Source organism: Macrotis lagotis, chromosome 1 (assembly GCF_037893015.1).
Source record: "Macrotis lagotis isolate mMagLag1 chromosome 1, bilby.v1.9.chrom.fasta, whole genome shotgun sequence".
Classification (NCBI taxonomy): Eukaryota; Metazoa; Chordata; class Mammalia; order Peramelemorphia; family Peramelidae; genus Macrotis; species Macrotis lagotis.
This window is the reverse complement of record NC_133658.1, coordinates 141,026,776-141,046,535: the sequence shown is the minus strand read 5'-3', so window position 1 is coordinate 141,046,535 and position 19,760 is coordinate 141,026,776. Positions and strand designations below refer to the sequence as shown.

The window sequence follows — 19,760 nt, the reverse complement described above, 5'->3', positions numbered from 1 at the left end:
AGAGTCAGAAGAGGTGATTTTTATTTTCAGTTCTGCCATTTATAAGCTGTGGAATCTTGATGAAGTTTGTTACTCTTTAAGGATCTCAATTTCTCACCTATAAAATTAGTTGATATTTAAGACACTTTCCAAATCCAATTGGAACTCAGGGGAGAGGAGAGAGAGAAGAAAAGAAGGTCCTATGCCTAAGCAGTATGAGCTTTCATCTACATATTCCTGAAAAACTTTCAAACCTATAAACTCTGAGATACCCTGAAACTTGGCAAAAATGAAGAAAGGAGGTCATGAGGTGTTGAGGTCACTAAGGATGATCCTCTATGTCATTTTCCTTCTGTGCAACCAGGCAGTAAACTTGAAGAGTAAACTGATAAACACACAATAATTAATAAAAAACCAGAACTATCCCCATCATCAATAAATGGGAATGGTTTTCATGCCCCAGTTCTCAGTTGTAAAGCCCTGAGACTATCAAAACCTAAAAGTAGAGAATAACAAATTTCTATATAACTTTAAGTTTTTCAAAGTACTTTCCCTGGGTGTCTTGTAAGGCAGATAATACAACTATTCCCATTTTATAGGTAAGAAAATTGAGGTGCGGAGAAGGTCAAGGTCATACAGGCAGGAAGTTTCAGGACTTGGAGGGCAGCTAGTTGGTACACTGAATAGAGCACTAGTCTTGGATTCAGGAGAACTGGAGTTTGAATCTGATCTCAGACACTTGACACTTACTAGCTGTGTGACCTTGGGCAATCACTTAAATTTGATTGCCTTACATCCAAGGCCATCTCCAGTCATCCCAATTCATATCTGGTCACTGGACCCAAATGGATCTGGAGGAGAAAGTGAGGCTACTGACACAGCACCACTTAACTCAAATACAATTCATGATTTGAAAATGAAGGACAGAGTGGCTAGGTGGCGTAGTAGATAAAGCACTGGCCCTGGAGTCAGGAGTACCTGGGTTCAAATCTGGTCTCAGACACTTAATAATTACCTAGCTGTGTGGCCTTGGGCAAGCCACTTAACCCCATTTACCTTGCAAAAACCTAAAAAAAAAAATGAAGGACAAAAAACTATTATTATTATTATTAATTATTCTCAGGGCTTGGAGATTGTAAAATTTATAGAGAGGAGAAAGGAGCATATAATAAGAAAAGAATTTTCTATTGAAATCATACTAATCCAAGGGAGATTTGGATTATAGGATTTAGCAGATTCCTTACAAATTAATTATTCTATGCTTTTAAGATCTTAGGTTCAACAACTTTTAAAAATGTAACCAGGGGGCAGCTACATGGTGCAGTGGATAGAGCACTGACCCTGGAGTCAGGAGGACCTCAGTTCAAATATGACCTCAGACACTTAATAATTACTTAACTATGTGACCTTGGGCAAGCCACTTAACCCATTGCCTTGCAAAAATTAAAAAAAAAAAGACTGTAACCAGCAAGAGTTCCTGATTGGCAACATAGTACAGAAAATGAGTGCATACCAACTACCATGTAACAGATAGGGCAATAATTTTAAAAGTCAGTAGACTGGACTGAGAAATGTCTGTGAGCTTGGGTTCAAACACTTTGAAGCCTCAGTTTCTTTGCTTGTAAAGTGGGAACAATTCTCTACTACCAAGCATCATTGGAAGGAAAGGGCTTTGCAAACCTTAGACCAGTACAGAAATGTTACCAGGGCAAGAGCTAGGAATGGTAGCTTTGATGGTGACCAAAGGGGATACTTCAAGGAAGTCATGATCTCTAACTAGAGAAAGTTGGTCAGGAAATGATGTCATCAAATAAAAGAAGCTGAAATACAGCCAGGCCAAGTGTGAGGCAGTAGAGGACAGCAAAAGTGAATTCACTCAGCTGCTTTATACAAGATACAGGATGGGGGTGGGGATGACGCACATGGAGGGAGAGGGAGAGGGAAGGGAAGTGGACCAATCCACCGGGTCTGTGGAGGACTGCTAATTGTACAGCCCCAAAAGTCATAGGCTATTTCAGAACAAATGCCTGACAACAAGCCAAGAACTATAAATAAGGAAGTCTGAGAGCATCTATTACCTAGTGATTACAATACCAGTAGAATTTTTAAAATTCTCATGAGAGCAAATACTGGAGAAGAGATGAGAGCAGAAAGTCTAAGGACAAGAGGAGTATAATGTCAGAATGCAAGATGTTACAAGGAGTTCTTACTGTCATTGTAAACACACAAAGTGAGCAAATCTCTAAACATCTATCTGCAAAGAGCATAACACATAGAAGACACAGAGATGGAAAATGGTATGTCCTCCCAACCTCCTAATTTACCAAGTGGTTGATGAGAAAGGGGTGTCAGAACTGTGTCATATTAAAACTTTTCCTAAGCATATTTCCCTAGGTAATGGGGGGTGGGGGGAAGGTGAGGATAGAATGGACTGACTAATGAGAGTCCAGTCCTTAGAATATGTGATCTCATCAGTGCTCATGGTTTAATTACCATATCTGCTAATGATTCTTAATTCTACTTTTCCTGCCCCAATCTTTCTGCTGTCCTCCAATTTTGCATTTTTTTAACTGCCTTTCAGATAGCTCAAACTGAATATCCAGTAAACATTTGAACCTTAGTAAGTTCAAAACAGAAACTTGCATCTTTTCCTCTTAATCCTCTCCCTTGTTAGCTTCCCTGTCTTTTCTGTTGCCCAGGGTTTCAACCTAGGAGCCCTCTTGAATTCCTCACTTCCATAGCCAAGTTGTTGAAGATTTTCCTATCTCTTCATTGGAGTCAAGCTTATTTAATGTAATTTTGCAACATTTTTTTTATTACATATAACAGAATTTTAACAAGAATGAGGCAAAGGACTTGGGGAAGTAGTCTTATCTCCCCACCCTGATGCCTGTCATGAGTCCCTGAATACATGGTACCTATTACTTTGAATTTATTCTTTCTTGATCTTAGGTGAATGAGTATCCAGAAATAGAATGAATCAGGTTATGAACTTATGAACTTCAAAAAGTCAGAAGAACAATCAGAGTTCCCCTCAGCCGCCAGTCGGTAACAGAGACTACCAGAGCTGGTAGCAACAGTAGAAGTGATTTCCTGACCCATTACAGCAATATGCTGACATAGCACCTAAGACACTTACTTCATCCTTCAAGGAGACAGCCTGGCTGAAAAAGGGAACAACTTGTCCAGGGGCTATGCCACACCTAGAAGTGAATTTGGTAGGGATTCCTCACAGAAAAACAAGAGCTCCCAAGGTAAGAAGTACTCCAAAGACAAAAACAATGTTCCCTAATATAAGTGATTTACCATGCTTTGCCTTCAACTTGGAGTCTGCTTTCCCCAGGGACCATTTAGGTATATGAAAGGTAAGTATACTTCTGAGTTGGGGAGGGCTGTTTTATACTTCTGTCTTTATTATGCCTTTTTTTCTTTTTTTCTTTTTTTAGGTTTTTGCAAGGCAAACAGGGTTAAGTGGCTTGCCCAAGGCCACACAGCTAGGTAATTATTAAATGTCTGAGACCAGATTTAAACCCAGGTACTCCCTGACTCCAGGGCCAGTGCTTTATCCACTACACCACCTAGCCACCCTTTATTATGCCTTTTAAACAATATTCTTTTATAAGAGCTAACTGATATTCACTGGCTTACTGATATGAAGTTACAAAGACAAAAATGACATAATACCTAATATTAAAAAGCTCACAGACTATAAGCCTTAAGGCATAGTGGGTAATAGACACTGAACTTGGATATCAAAAAACCTGGGTATGAATCCTGGTTCTGATATTTACCAGCTGTGTGATCTGGCAAGTTTATAGTAAAGGAAAAGCACTTTGTAAGCCATAAATGTGACCTACCATGTAGTAAACTACTTCTTATGTACCCATAATCATTCCAAAAAGAGTGCAAATACCAGAGCATTTATCATTTATTACAGATAATCTACTTGCTTAGAATGCTAAACTCAAAATGGAGAAACCTGTGAAAAATTAAAGGGATCATCTTAGCTATGTACATTGAATTTGCATTGGCTAAGGTCACTTAATCAGACAGCAGCATTTCTTTGGGGGCAAAATGTCAAAATGAACAAGGGATGCTCAAGGGATGATAGTCTACTGATCAATTCAACAAGCACATAGTGGAAACAGAACTGGATTTGGAGTCAGACAACCAGGATACTAATCCCAGTTCTGCTGCTCTCTCATCAAGTGGCCTCACCCAATGCAAATTAAGTTGGAGAGATGACCTGGAGTGGGTGCTACATTTGAACCCAGTAGGTGACTTAAATATTTTTTTTAGATTTATTTTTGCAAGGCAAACAGGGTTAAATGACTTTCCCAAGGCCACACAGGTAATTATTAAGTGTATGAGGTTGGATTTGAACTCAGGTACTCCTGACTCCAGGGCCAGTGCTCTATCCACTGTGCCACCTGGGCACCCCTGACTTAAATATTTTTAAATGAATTATATTTGAGATAAAGATGTAATAATAACAAAAGTGACAAGATTTCTAGTGTGTTAAAAAAATCAGTATTAATATTAACATCAATCTAAGGCAGATATAAAAAGATAAACATTTCTTTGTCAAAAATGAAAAAAAGAATTGATAGATGTTCTCAAAGCACATGATAAGCAGATTATTAATGCATAGAGATACTCTGGGAATAAATCAGTAGTGTTTCACCAAGTGAAGGCTAACAAATATGCACAGGATTTATCAAATCTTAGTGAAAATGGTTTCTTTTGAGATGAAACTTATAAAATGCCTAAAATCTAAGAATTGATCCAAAATGCTCTCCATGACATCTACATGAACTCAACTTTGAATAAATGGCTAAGTCTTGGAAATTTGTTCATAGAAATGGAAGTATAATTTTGGATCTGGATATCACCACAAAAAATTACAAATGGGTTGTTCATAAGGGCTTCAGACTTACCAATTCAGATTTTACAAGGAAATGGTAGAAGCTGAGCAGCAACATCACTGAAGTTGCAAAAGGGTTAAAAACCTAAGCAATACATGATCCAATGGCTAGAATTATCAACTAGAAATTCACTGTCTTAAACCAGCAGATTAAAAAAAAACCTCAATACTACAAATACCTCAAAGTATCTTTGAAAATTTAACAAATCTGGGTGGCTAGGTGGCGCAGTGGATAAAGCATCAGTCCTGGAATCAGGAGTACCTGGGCTCAAAATAGGTCTCAGACACTTAATAATTACCTAGCTGTGTGGCCTTGGGCAAGCCACTTAACCCCATTTGCCTTGCAAAAATCTAAAAAAAAAAAAATTAACAAATCAATTGTACCAGAATTAGAACAATATTTCAGCTGAAACAGTTGCCAACAGTTGCCAAAATGTAATACTGATATACAAAAATTTAAGAATAATTTTAATAGATTTAGCAGTATCAAATATTCATAATCTGTAAGCTACATGGAATTAAAAACTTTCCAAACAGAAAGACCTGGTGAAAGAAATTAAAACTATGTGGGAAAAGATAAGCTTTTTCTTATTGGCTAATAAAGTTGAACCAAAGATGCTTTCAATAAACCTGTAGAAGATGAACTTACATTCAAATACTTCCATCCAATTACAAAAGGTAGTTATTTTGCCCACCTATGCACTAGTCCACAGAACATTAAATGTAAAGGAGTAATAACAGGGTATCTATTTTTTTCTAGGATTGGTTTTATCCAATTTCAATTGAAAAAGATAAGAAAAAAATGAGTGGAATATTAATATCAATTCTGCTATCCCAAGGTAACTTAAAAAATGAACACTTTCTTCTCACAAATAAAGAATACTGATAAGTTGAGAATTTACAGAAATATTTCTCAAATAAATAGACATTACTTCCCAAAGAAATAGTAATGGCTGACAACAGACATTTGCCACTAGATTTAATTGAATATAACCAAACTACCTCCAGATGGAATCTAAGAAACAGCTAAGATCCAAAAATGAACCAAAAGTTCCTCCATAAGTGACATTCACATGAATTCAATTAGTGCATGAAACATTAAACCTTTAAATGACTGTATCAAGTGTATTTGTTATCAGAAAAAAAAAAGAGGTTTAGAGGAGCAATATAGGATTAGGTCATTGTTTATAGAAAATACAGAAAGTTCATTCTTAAAAAATCCTAACAGGGGCAGCTAGATGTCAAAGTGGATAGAGCACCGGCCTTGGAGTCAGGAATACCTGGGTTCAAATCTGACTTCAGACACTTAATAATTACCTAGCCGTGTGACCTTGGGTAAGCCACTTTTAACCCCATTGCTTTGAAAAATCTAAAAAAAAAAAGTCCTAACATATTGACCATTTAAACTTTGCAAGGAAGCATTATCAACCAATTATTGGAGGTTGCAAATATTTGCTAACTACCAAAAACCTAGAAAGATACAATTAAATGGCAATTAATTATATACTATGAATGTACTTGATGTTCTTTCTTAACATATAGCAAAACTTTCTACTACAAATACTGACCTCAAACAATCCTTAAGTATACTCAGCAATAATGTTTTGGAATAAAAGCATTATTACTAATAATTGTCCATAATTGCTCTGATATAACTCACAAAAAATTAACAATGTTTTTAATAGATGTTTCCATACTAAACCCTCATAATCTCCCAACCATACTGAATGAAAAGCTTACAAAAATAGAAGCCTAGCAAAAGAAATCAAAATTTGATAATGGTAGGAAGTGCCTATCATTACTGTCATCCTTCCAGTCTGCTTAGAGTTGTAGCTTCAATAGTCTGACAAGGATGATCCTTTATCCCAATTTCTTTAATCAGTTCCAGAAAAAGAAAAAAATCAATCACTTTATCCATCAGGATAACTGTTTGCTGAATCCTAAAAACAAAGAATAATACCATAATACTGACCTGTCCCAAGACCATTCCTATCTGAGCTCAATCTACCATAAAAATCAAAGTGTAATAATAACAGTTTACATTTATGGAATCATAGATTGTCAAAACAAGAAGGCATCAAAACATTAATCTAATTTTCTTATTTTTTACACAAGAGGAAAACAATTCCCTTCTCCAAGAGGGAAAGTAATTTGTCTATGATAAAGCAGAGCTGGGACCAGCACCCTGCACTCTTAAATCCCATTATAGTACTTTTCTCACAAAACAAATATGAAAAGAATTTCAGGAGGCGAAAAATAAAGATGAGGTTGACATGTGAGGTGACTAGACTTTCTAGACTAGTGAATCCATGCTGTTCAATCGTGGGACCTAAAGTGTCATAGGAAACTGGTACAGCTGCTGATGGACCTTAAATGTTAAGGTAAAGAGTCCCAACTGAGTGTTTTTCCCCATTTGCATGTGCTCATGCTTTTTGAGCACCAACGGTTGGGTCAAGAGGAAGTAGAACAGTGGTTAGTGTGGCTAAAGGTGGAAAAAAAAATTTTAAGCAGTTGAACATTGTATGTGCATGATGACTGGGAGTACCATCCTTTGAAGCTGTCTTAGGGCCATATCCAGCTCCTGAGTATAAGACAGGTCTTAAAAGAGACCTTCAATCAGTGTAAACACAGAAGTGGATCACACACATAAATCACAAACTATAAAGCGGGTTTGGCAAAAGCTGAACTGACTTCATCTACTCTAAGGAGATTTTTTTTCTTTTATTTTTTAACCTTTATAATCTTACAAATCTAGAATTCTGTACTTCAATAGAGTAAAGCAAAAAAATTAGAATGTGAACAGAATTCTTGGTTACATTACTGCAAAACTTAATATCACCCAGACCCCCTGCTGAATAAATCAGCCTCCCTGGGAACAGTCCCTAGAGCTCCATCTAGTAGAGAATATGTCAGGAGCTTGGTAATATAGCAAGGAGTCACCTAGTCATTTGTTGATCAAATTTGGATAAAATCTATAGGAACAGCCTGTCTGAGCTTTACATATCAACAATTGTGTTTCTCAAGAGCTGCTAAGACGTTATGAGCCAGGAGGTCCTTACTTCCCTTCTTCCTTTCTCTCAACTAGCCCACACACACTGGAAGCCAAAAAGTCAAAGCTCAGGACTCAAATTGAATTGCTATCATTACATTTGGAGACAACAATGTTAAGACCTTCATAATGGGAAGTCCCCAGGGATTTTTTTAATAACTAATAAGTAGGGGTGGCCAGGTGGTGCAGTGGATAGAGCACTGGCCTTGGAGTCAGGAGTACCTGAGTACAAATCTGGCCTCAGACACTTAATAATTACCTAGCTGTGTGGCCTTGGGCAAGCCACTTAACCCCATTGCCTTGCAAAAACTAAAAAAAAAAATATATACAAAATAACTAATAAATAGCAGAGTTAGGATTCCAACACAGATTCTTTGAATCAAAATCCAATATTCCTTTCAGTATATACCAATAACAATTACATAAAAAAACAAATTCATAAAACTTTACCTATATGCAGAGAGAAAAATATATCAGAATGAGAAAAGAGGAAATAAATCATTATTTTAGTACAAATTCTTTTCAAAAATATGCCATATGGCAAAATTGGATTTAATTCAGATTTCTCCCTTTGAGATGGTTACATTCATAGTGCCTAGCATACAGTAGGTACTTAGTAAATGTTTATTGATTCATAGTGGGAAAAAGAAATTTCAAGGTGAAAAAAGAAAACCTCCCAAAGAATGGAAAGACCTAGAATAAAAAGAGAACTGGGTAATCAAAGATGCAAAATATGTGAATAAATCTCAAGAAACTCTCCCAAAAGTATTTATAGAATCACAGATTGTTAAAGCTGGAAGGTATTTGAAAGATAATCTAATCCAACCCCCATTTTAGCTAACTGTGATTCAAATTTCATCCAGCAATTCACCTGTGCCACTTCCAGCATCTCCCACTGAATACAGAATGCCCTTTCCCTACCCCCAAATACTAGAAGAATCGATCCACTTAGTTTTGGAAGGGAGGAAATGGGCAAGACAGGAATCACCATCTTGAGGAATAAAAACACTACTAGACCACTATATCTATCCATCCTCAGAACAGACTCTCTTTCAATTCCCATCCTGCCTTCCACCCCAACAATTTCCCCATCTGCCTGCAATCCCCATGACTCCCTTCCTTGGCCATTTTCCTAGGCAAGTGTAGTATACCCCATTAGAATGGAAGCTCCTTCAATGGCCTATGAAGGTAGTAGTATATGGTTACCCTGTAGGAAATGAAGATAGGGACATAGTTGGTGAAATTCAGAAAGACTTTTATGAATCTTTGCAGAGCAAAGTGAGCAGAACAACTTATACAATAATTGCACTATTATGATGGAAAACTATTCTGAAGAGCTTACAAATTCTGATTAATAATAGGAATAATAGGAATAATAGCTAACATTTATATATCACTTACTAGAGTGTTTTACAATTATTATCTCATTTGATTACCACCACTACTCCAGGAAATAGATACTATTATTATTCTAATTTTACAGAAGAGCAAACTGAGGGAAGCAGAGGTTAAGTGACTTGCCCAGGATCACAAAGCTAGGCAGTATGTATAATGATCAGGCAGAGGATGCTACCCATCAAAGCATACAACCCATCTCCTGACAGAAAGAGATATACTTGACATGCAGAATGAGATGCGTATTATCAGACAAGGCCAACATATTGATGGACTTCTTTTGCTTAATTATGCTTATTTGTCACAACAGATCTATTATAGAAAAATTTGGGGGGCAATGGGGGAGTGATAATAATACCAAGAAGAAAAGAAAAAATAGGGCCATTAAAGCATTTAAAAAAAATTTTAAAGCATCTCAAAGGGAGATACATACAAATAAGAAACTTTGAAACTAACATGTTCATGCATTTTATGCATAATGCAATTTATACATTTAAAAAACTATGCATGAGATTCATGGTTTCAAATATAAGCTCTTTTTCTGTTTTTTTTTCCATGTGGAAATGTTCTTGTTGGTGTTTGTCAAGCTCAAAAAATAAAAATATTTTTAAAAAAGAATTGAGGAAATTTAAAAATAAATATGTATAAACATGCAAAAAAAAGAATTAAGGCAGAGACTTTCTTCTGTATTTCTATTTCATAGCACAATCCCTAGCACATGGTACACATTTAATAAATGCTTTTTCATTCATTCATTTATTCATGAAGAAGCTGAAACAAAGTAGGAAAAGTGACTTACACAAATAAAGTCAATAAAGATTCATTAAGTGTCTACTATATACCTTGGCAGACGGGAAACAAAGAAAGGCAGAAAAGCAATCCCTACCCTCAAGGATTTCACATAAACTATTATATTTAAACAAGTTATATATGGGTTAAATTAGGCATAGACATCACAAAAGTAGTAAAGAGATGAGTTGCAGTGAAGATGAGATTCTATGACCTCTGAGTATGGTCAAGTAGAGAAAAGCAGTTTGGGGGCAGCTAGATGGTATAGTGGAGCACCTGCCCTGGAGCCAGAGGATCTGAGTTCAAATTTGATGTTTAGCCTCAGACACTTACTAGCTGTATGATCAATCTTGAGCAAGTCACTTAACCCTGATTGCCTGGGGGGGGGGAGAAGCACTAGGTTTCAAATCAAAGAACCTTGCTTCAAAACCAGGTTCTGCTATCTATGTAACCTTGGGTTAGTCATTTCCCTGTCTTTTACAGATAAACTCAGAGAATTTGTTAAACTAGATTGGAAGTTCTTAACTTTTTTTGTATCACAAACCCTTTTGGCAGTCTGGTAAAGTCTATGGACCCCTTCCTAAAATAAAATTTTTAAAAGTATAAAAAAAGGATACATAGCATTACAAAGCCATTTCAATGACATTGAAATAAACATGTATTTTTTCTCATCCAAATTCAAAGACAGACACCCCCCAAAAAAAACTTCCCATAGATGCTTTGATGGATGAACCCCAGGTTAAGAATTCCTCTAAAGTCAAAGGATCAAAAACTTAGAGCTATAAAGGATCTTCTTGTCAAACTCCTCCCAACTCCCTTATTCAGATGGGAAAACTGAGGCTCAAAGAAATAAAGTGACAAACAACAGAACCAACCCAGGTTCTCTGGCTCCAGATCCTGCCTTTCTACCAGTACACTAGGCTTCTCATGGCAACAACTGCGGAACTTCTGTCTGGGTAGACAAGACCCATCCATCCCACTCCACCCCCAAACAACCTGTCCCCCAGATGGAGAATGTGTAATGAATAAAATGTTGGGCTTGGGATCTATAAGACTTGGGTTCAAATTCTGCCTTGGATACTTAACTGCTCAATGACCTTGGACAAGTCACATCTTCTCTTCTAAGGGGGCTATATTGGATCTCTAAGATTCCTTCTATCCCAAAACCTGCATCCTATGATCCATAGCACCCAACATTGGGTTTTCAACAGAAGAGATGCACAAAACTTTGGCAGTTCTTAACCCTGGTATCTTAAATTATTTCCCCTGCTTGTTTCCTCTCATCCTAAAGCCTAACTCAGCAAATGAACATAGACCCATGAAGCTCAGAAAGGCAAAATAGGAAATGGCAAGTGAGGTAATCAAAACCACTTGCACACTTAGCAGAGGAGCTGAAGGGAGGCAGCAGCAGCCCAGCCCAGCCCCCAGCCCAGCCCTGCCCTGCCCTGCCCTGCCCTGCCCTGCCTTGCCCAGGTCACACAAACTACTAGGCTAAGCCCCTCAGAGGTCTATAGCATCCTAAATATGCAAAGAGAAGATGGTTTCCCAGGAGTACTTTGAAATTGCCTCCACCCAGGGAGGCAATGATCTACCTGTTTGGTTACCTGGACCCTGAGGAAATAAGCAAAATGCAAACTGGATACTTAAGCAAAGCAGGTACATAGCACAGGTCCTTGGGGCCTGCAGTAATAATGCTGGACAAGACACACTACAAGTTAAAATGATGGATTGGGAAGGCTTAGTGGTTAATTCCTCCCTTCTAATGCACCTTAAAAATGGCAAAGTGCTTTATCTGCAACAACTCTGTAAAGTAGACAGTACAGACAGAATCACTTTACAAACTGAGGAAACTCACACAAAATTCATTAATGTTGGAGACTGGCCACTCCAACCTGACCACCCTTTCCACTGTCCCACATTGCTCCCAAGAGGATTCTTCCCTCCCCCAGTATTTCCCATGCTTCCAAAATTCATATTGGCAGGCCCGAGCCTACAGTTTGGGGGGGCTCAGTCCACTATGGCAGCATGACAAGAATTTGTAAGCCTACTTCATTTTATACTTACTCAGAGGGAAGAACAAAGATAAGAACAAGAAAAAATGCCAAAAAGAGAAAAAAGGAAGGATTTACAGACTCCTTCACAGAGCTAACATTCAAACAGCTGAAAGTTTCCAAGCCAAGAAGAAAATGACAATGCAGGAGATGGCTTGCTGAGATGAGGATAACCATCTCTAGATGAGGTACTAGTTAAATTCAGTGCTAATAGTTCCACAAACATGGAGCATATGTATATGTAGATAGATAGATAGATAGATAGATAGATACCTCTTCTCAAAAGTTTCATAAAAAAGTGGGAAGAGTCAAAAAGATATATGTCCAGGTGATTTTTGGAAGGCAAGTCTCAATAAGATCTGGTTACCAGTAATAGTACCTGGGAAATAGGGAAGTTGGGTGGTACAGTGGATGGAGCACCAGCCCTGGAGTCAGAAGGACCTGAGTTCAAATCCAGCTTCAGACACTTAATAATTTCATAGCTGTGTGACCTTGTGCAAGTCACTAAAAAAAGGGTTTTGCCTTGGAAAAAAAAGAAAGAAGAAAGAGAGAGAGGGAGAGAGAGAGAGAGAGAGAGAGAGAGAAAAGAAAGAAAGGAAGGAAGGAAGGAAGGAAGGAAGGAAGGAAGAAAGAAAGAAAGAAAGAAAGAAAGAAAGAAAGAAAGAAAGAAAGAAAAGAAAATGAATGGGAAAAATACAAAAGACTGGGGTGGCTAGGTGTCTCGGTGGATAGAGCACTAGCCCTGAAGTCAAGAGTACCTGGGTTCAAATCAGACCTCAGACATTTACTAATTTACCTAGCTGTGTGTGGCCTTGGGCAAGTCACTTAGCCATTGCCGTGCAAAAAAAAACCCTAAAAAAAATACAAAAGACTAAGTCACTAGAGAAAATCCAACATACTCAACCCTGAAAGGAGACTACATGTGTAGCCATTTAATGGTACAACTTTAATGCATCCTCTAAGGAGTCTCTCTCTCTGTGGAATTGGCAATAAGCAAAGGAAAAAGAAGAAGGTAAAGCAGGTAGCAGTCTCAGACCCTAATCCTGGTCAGAAAATTTCTGACATATTTTATCTAGTTGCAAGTGCCACATTTTCAGTGCCCCATTGACAAGCTTGAACACACTCACATTGGGGGAGTTGTCCAGGATGGTAAGGGAAACCCCAAACTATATTATATGGGGCTCCATTGAAGGAGCTGAGGATGTTAAACATGGAGGGAGGATATGAGCACCATTAACACTAATGAATTGTGTGAGTTTTCTCAATTTGTAAAATGTAAGATGATAATACTTGTACTGCCATTTAAAGAAGAGACTAGATTTGTTCTCCTTGACCTCAGCAGACTGAATTAAAGAAAATGAAGGAGAGTTACAGAGAGGCAGAAATCACACTTGGTTTAAGGAAAACTTCCTTATGGTGAGGATGACCCAAGAGTGAATAAGCTGCCTCAGGAAATAAAAACTTCCATATCTGTGAAGATTTTTTAGGTAGAGGCTAGAAAATTAACTCTTAAGGATGCTTCTCAGGTGCTGGTTGGACTAGGTAACCTTGGTTCCCTTCTGACCATGTGAGTCTTAACCTGAGAGAGAAAGGAAAAGGGGACTTGACTGAGTGTATCTTTTCTTTTTTTCTTTTTGCAAGGCAATGGGATTAAGTGGCTTGCCCAAGGCCACACAGCTAGGTAATTATTAAGTGTCTGAGGCCAGATTTGAACTCAGGTACTCCAGGGCTGGTGCTTTATCCACTGCACCACCCCCAGTGCATCTTTTAACTGAATCTGCTATGCTACAGAATAGGGAAGCTACTTGCAAATATAGTTAATTGTGAGAAGCCTTTAGAAATCAGTCATTCCAGCTCCATCATTTTTTTTTTTCAGAAGAAATAAAGGCCTAGAAAAGGATGGGGACGTGACTCACCCAAAGTCACACAGCTCTCAAAAGCAGCACTGGAATTTCAATTCAGATCTTTCAGAGTTCAAATCCTATTTTGTGCTACACTGGCCTCTCTTCCTCTCTTTCTTCTTCTCTTTGATAGATTGTATCCTATGTAAATCCAGAGTTTTGGTTCCCCGTTGGAAAGGAGAGAGGAACAAGATCCGAGGCACATTCTGTACCCAAACCCTTCAAGTATAGGAAGGAAGTACAGCTTCATCGGGAAAGTCTTGGAGAAGGGGAGGGAGGGTCTCTTGAGAATGACCAGTCAGCAGAGCCTCATACATTTTTCCTCATCTGTACAATGGGGATAATATCCCCTAGCTCACAGAGTTACTGTACTCGTTTTTATTTCACTGTTATATGATCAGAGACGGGGAATGTGTGTTTGTTAGTTAGATGTACGTGTTCGTTATTATTCACTGTTACACGGTCTGAGACTGGGAACCAGCAGCCTGGACCAGTCCCAGGACGGAGACAGGAGGGTGGCTCGGACCCTGCGGCTTCTCCTCGCTCCCCAGGACGGGCCCAGGCACCTCAGCTTACAGTGGAGCGCCGCTCGGAAGCCGTCGTGGTCCCGAGTCCGTCTGAGGCAGAAGGAGTGGGGAGGAGCGGGCGGCCAGGCCGGCCTGGGGAGTCCCGGAGACTGGGTGCGCAGAAGTGTCCCAGCCGGGCCGGAGAGCCGCCGCGGGGCCCGGGGGTGAGGAGGGCAGAAAGGAGGGATCTGACAGAAAAGCGGGGGGGGGGGGGGGCATTCACCAACCATCAAGCTGCCCCTGTGGGCAGGCAGCCGGGCAGGCGCCGGGGTGGAGGCGGGTACAAAGTTTAGCGGAGGCTCGCGGAGCCCTCCTCGGAGGCAGAGTTTGGCAGAGCCCCTGTCCCCAGGCTGTGGCGCGGTCCCCCAGACCCCTGGGCTCCCCGACACGGGGCGGCGTCTCCCAATTTGGAAGCCCCGCGAGGGGTCCGCAGACGGGGGGGGGGGGGCGGTGGCAAGCCCTCCCCTCCTCCAAGCCCCTTCTAACCGCCCCCCCCAACCAGGCTGGGCCGAGGGGTCGCGGCTGCAAACGTGCGGACGGGGAGCTGCCGCCCCCCGCCCACTCCCGGAGAGGGGGCGAGGGGAGGGCGGGACACTTGTTGCAGACAGTCTCAGAGAAGCAGGGGACCAGGACCCCCGCCGATGCCCAGCGGAAGGGGGCCGGCCTGCCCCCCGGGGGCCGGCCCCGCCTGCCCGCCCCCCGGCCGGAGCCTCGACTTACCCCGCTGCGCAGGGGCCCGGGGGTCTCCGGAGGCTTCACATGGGGGTCGCCGGCTGGCTCTTCTGCCTCCTCCCTGGCCGGATCCCCCTGTCTCCCGGCCAATCTCTCTCGGCCCCGAGAACTGTCAGTCTCTGTCTCTATCTGGATCGCGGTCTCTCCTCCTCCTCCTCCTCCTCCTCCTCCTCCTCCTCCTCCTCCTTCCCCTCCCCCTCCCCGGTCTCTCGGCCCTTTTTTCCGGGTTAATTACGTTTAGCACTAAAGCCAAGCGCAACCCCCGGATGTGAGTACAATGCTCGGAGGCCGGCCCCCAAGGGGGATGGGGGGAGGGGAGCAAGGAGGGGGAGAGGGGCTCCCCCGGAGAGGGGCTGGGAGGGGGGAGGGAGAGCAAGAGGCGGGGCCCCGGGCCTGACGGGTGCCGGAGGGACAGCCCCTCCCAGGTGGGCTCTGTAGATCCGACCCCTCCCCTCCGGCTTAGATGGAGGGGAGACAGAGCTAGACCCCCTTGGCCCAACGTCGCCTTCACGCCCTGGCTTGCACCCGGCTCCCACGGGGATCCGGACGGATAAGGAGACAGAGAGGAAGCAGGGGAGGAGTTGGGGCACGTCTTTGAGAATCGAAAAATGTTAGAGCTGGGAATTAATGCAAACCCCTCATTTTGCAAAGGGGGAAACTGAGGCCCGGAGCTAGGAAGAGACTCTCCCTGGGGAGATGCGACACGGACTGCTGTGCTTGACAAGAGATGAGTTTGAATCTTGTCTCGGTCTTATTAGGCGTGTCTTTGAGCCAGTCACTTTGCTCCTACCAGCTCCAAATCTATAATATGATTCTATTGAGATGATAAACTTTCCTGGGGTTAAAGAAATAGGTTTAGGATTAGAAAGAGAACAAGGACAGTGGATAGATAAAGTATGATTAAGCCCTCCCTACGTGCCAATTAGCTTGCCTGACTAACCTGATGCTGGCCCTGTGACCCGGGGCTCATCACCTCTCTCTATGGCCCATTTTCTTCCTCTGTAAAATGAGAAGAATAATAGTACTTATGCTACTTTATGAAATGACTGTAAACCTTTATTATTGTGGGTTGTACCCAGGTCACAGCTAGGTAATAGGGAAGTTTATAGGCCTGATAGAGAAGAGAAGTCACCTTTCTTGCCTTCAAGGAGCAAATGAATATACACTGTAAAAAGGGGATTATAGAGTTGAAAAGAACCTTAGAAATCTTCTAGTCTACCTCCCTCATTTGACAGATAAGGAAATTGAGATTCAGAGATGATTAACCCAACAGAAGTAATAAGTAGCAGAGTCAAGATTTGAACCCTTGTTCCATGATTTCAAATCCAGTGCTTATCTCCATGGTATCACTCAAACCATCACAAGTAACTGAAAAAGAAAAATGAACAGGAAAATATAGATTCAATAGGGGGCGGCTAGGTGGCACAGTGGATAGAGCACTGGCCTTGGAGTCAAGTACCTGGGTTCAAATCCCACCTCAGACACTTAATAATTACCTAACTGTATGGCCTTGGGCAAGCCACTTAACCCCATTGCCTTGAAAAATCTAAAAAGAAAAAAGAAAAGAAAATATAGATTCAAAAAGGGACTAACAAACGTTTATAAATCATTCATTGCTAAGGAAGAGTAAATGTGTTCTGCGTCCTTATACCAGTGTAAATATGACAGTAGTATGTTGGTCAATAATAATAATTAAGTCAATAAATATTAATTTTTAGCACATACTACCTGTTAGGCACTGAGAAGTTGAAGAAAGAAAAATCATCACCCAAGAAACTCTTGGTCTAATCTTCAAGGAGGTGGGATTTTAGTAAAATGCTGAATTTATAATAAATCATTTATGGAGTTTGGACTACACTTCCCTCACAACTACCTTATGAGGTATATAGTCTAAATATTATTTCCTCATTTTATCTATCAGACAACTCGGGTGCAGAGAGAGGAAGTCTAAAGTCAGTCACATGGCTAATATACACCAGAATCAGCTGGGACCCATATCCTCTGCTCTTTCCACTGCACTTCTAAACAGAAAGCACATGTTTTTGACTATTATGGTAATGTTTTTCAGGACTACATATTTTTAACCTATATCAAAAAATTTGCTTTCTCAATAAAGGGGAATGGGGTGGGAGGAAGGGAGACAATTCAGATCTCAAGGTTTTAAAAAATGAACGTTGAAATTTGTTTTTGCATGTAACTGGTGAAAAACAAAATAACATTTAAAAATGTACTGTTTGTATTTAAAAAAAAGAAGAGAGCATATGTTTTATTTACAAAGAATAGTAATAATAGCTCACATTTCTTTTGACCCCTAATGTTCCAAAGCCCTTTTATCAAATGGCAAAAGTATTGTTATTATTATCCTCAGTTCCTGAAGATGAGGAAGTTGAGATTTAAGAGACTTGCCTAGGGTCTCATAAATTAGATTAGACATGAAATTCAGATCTCTCCAAATTCTGAGTCTATGCTCCCTCCACTACAAAACACTATCAATAAACACAGTGGGGGAAATCAAAGAGAATCTAGAATCCTAAGCAAATACACCAAAGAAAGAGAAAAAAAAAAGACTCTATGGAAGGAAAATCAGAGCTCCTAACTGCTTAGGGCTAGAGTCAGGGAAATAAAATTATGTAGGGAGTCCCAAAAGTCTTAGTGACTTAGTCACTAAGATCTTAGTCAAATCTTTATAGATCTGACCATGTCACTGGCTCCCTGTTATCACTGAAGTAAAATAAAAAGTTCTCAACCTGATGTTTCAGACTATCTTTCAACTTACCTTTTCAGTCTTATTCTTAGTACTCCCCAACTACTCACTGATTTAGGAGCTATTCCCCAAGCAAGACCCTTTCATCTCCTATCTTAGCATCTTTGCACAGGTGGTCCTAGAGACAGATAAGTAAATTGAGATTCAGAAATGATTAACCCAAGGTCACACACATAATAAGTAGCAGAACCAAGATTTGAACCTATGATTCCAGATCCACAGCTTGAAACCACTTATCACTCAAACCATCATATATAGCTGTCAAAGAAAAATGTATAGGAAAACATACAATCAAAAGGGTCATTAACAAATTTTCATAAATCATCATTGCTGAGGGAATGTGAATATGTCCTGTCTGCTTATTATAGGCTAGTGTGTGTTGGTCTCAGTCAGTATTAGTCAACATTAATTAAGCACCCACTGTGTGCCTACAATGTACTCCCTCCTCTCTACTTTATAGAGTTGGACACAACAAAAATGACTGAACAATTAAAAAAATAGTCCCTGCCCTCAAGGAGCTCATAATCCAATGAAGTCAGGGGAGTCAGGGAGACATTGCACAACTGTATACAACCATTATCTATAGAATAAATTGAAGATAATGTAGAGGGAAGGTATTACTAGTATTAAGGGGGACCATGAAAAGCTTCTTGTAGAAGGTGAGATTTTAGTTTAAACTTCAAAGAAGACAAAGAAGCCAGAAGATAGAGAGGAAGAGGAAGAGAATTTCTGGCAGATGATAAGTGAAAGGAACTGTAAGGAGGCCAATGTCACTGGATCAGAGATTATGTGGAGGCGGGTAAGGTGTAAAAACACTGGAAAGGCCAAGTTATGAAGGGCTTTAAAAGCCAAAGAGAGGAACAGTCAATTGGTATCTCATCCTGTGGCTAGCAAACTCCCACATGTTTCTCTTCTAATCCCTATGATTCAGTGTTCTGCCTTTGCCAAAACCTCCTTCTCTCCACAACCTCCTCTGCCCCCTCCACTTCCATTGTACCCTCTGGATAACTGATTCTACTGTTAAATTTTTCTTCATTATAAATCTCTTTTTCTCAACCTTCTTTTTAAAATTATTTTAATCAGTAAAAAAAATCATCCTTCTTCCTATTATTTTCAACTGTTGAGTTAAAATTATGTCTTGATGGTTTAAGTGCTGAATTTGGGATAGAATTATTTGAATCCTACCTTAGACATTTACAATCTATGTAGCTTCTAATTTGAATTTCTCTCTCTCTCTCTCTCTCTCTCTCTCTCTCTCTCTCTCTCTTCTTTCACTCTCTCTCTCCCTCCTTCATTCTCTCATTCCCCCCTGTCTCTTTTCCCTCTTTCTCTTTCCCTCTCCCTACTTCTCTCATTTTTTCTTTCTCTCATTTTCTTTTATCTTCTCTCTCCTTCTTTTCTCTTTCTGCTTTTTTCTCTCTCTCCTTCTTGCCTCAATCTTTATCTTATCAGTTTCCAAAGTTTCTATTATCTCTATGCAGTTGGCTCTCAAGTCTGTCTGTTCATCTCTCATTTCTCAAACTACCTATTGAACATTCCTAACTAGTTGCTCTATAAGCAATTCAGCCTCAATATATCCAAAGCAGAACTCCTTAATTTTCCTCTTATCT

General features: G+C 40.1%; 1 protein-coding gene across 4 annotated transcripts in view; it reads right to left on the bottom strand.

The window, feature by feature from the left end:
• The window catches only part of PLEKHA2 (pleckstrin homology domain containing A2), a 200,981-nt gene that overhangs the window by 96,500 nt on the left and 84,721 nt on the right, over nt 1-19,760 (bottom strand). Inside the window, exon 1 of one of the 4 annotated variants that reach the window (XM_074208914.1) lies at nt 15,375-15,530. The exons of the other annotated variants lie outside the window; for them this stretch is intronic. The gene's annotated coding sequence lies outside the window, so the exon portion shown is untranslated. Of the gene's footprint in view, nt 1-15,374; nt 15,531-19,760 lie in introns of those variants that run through there. 4 annotated transcript variants of the gene reach the window in all.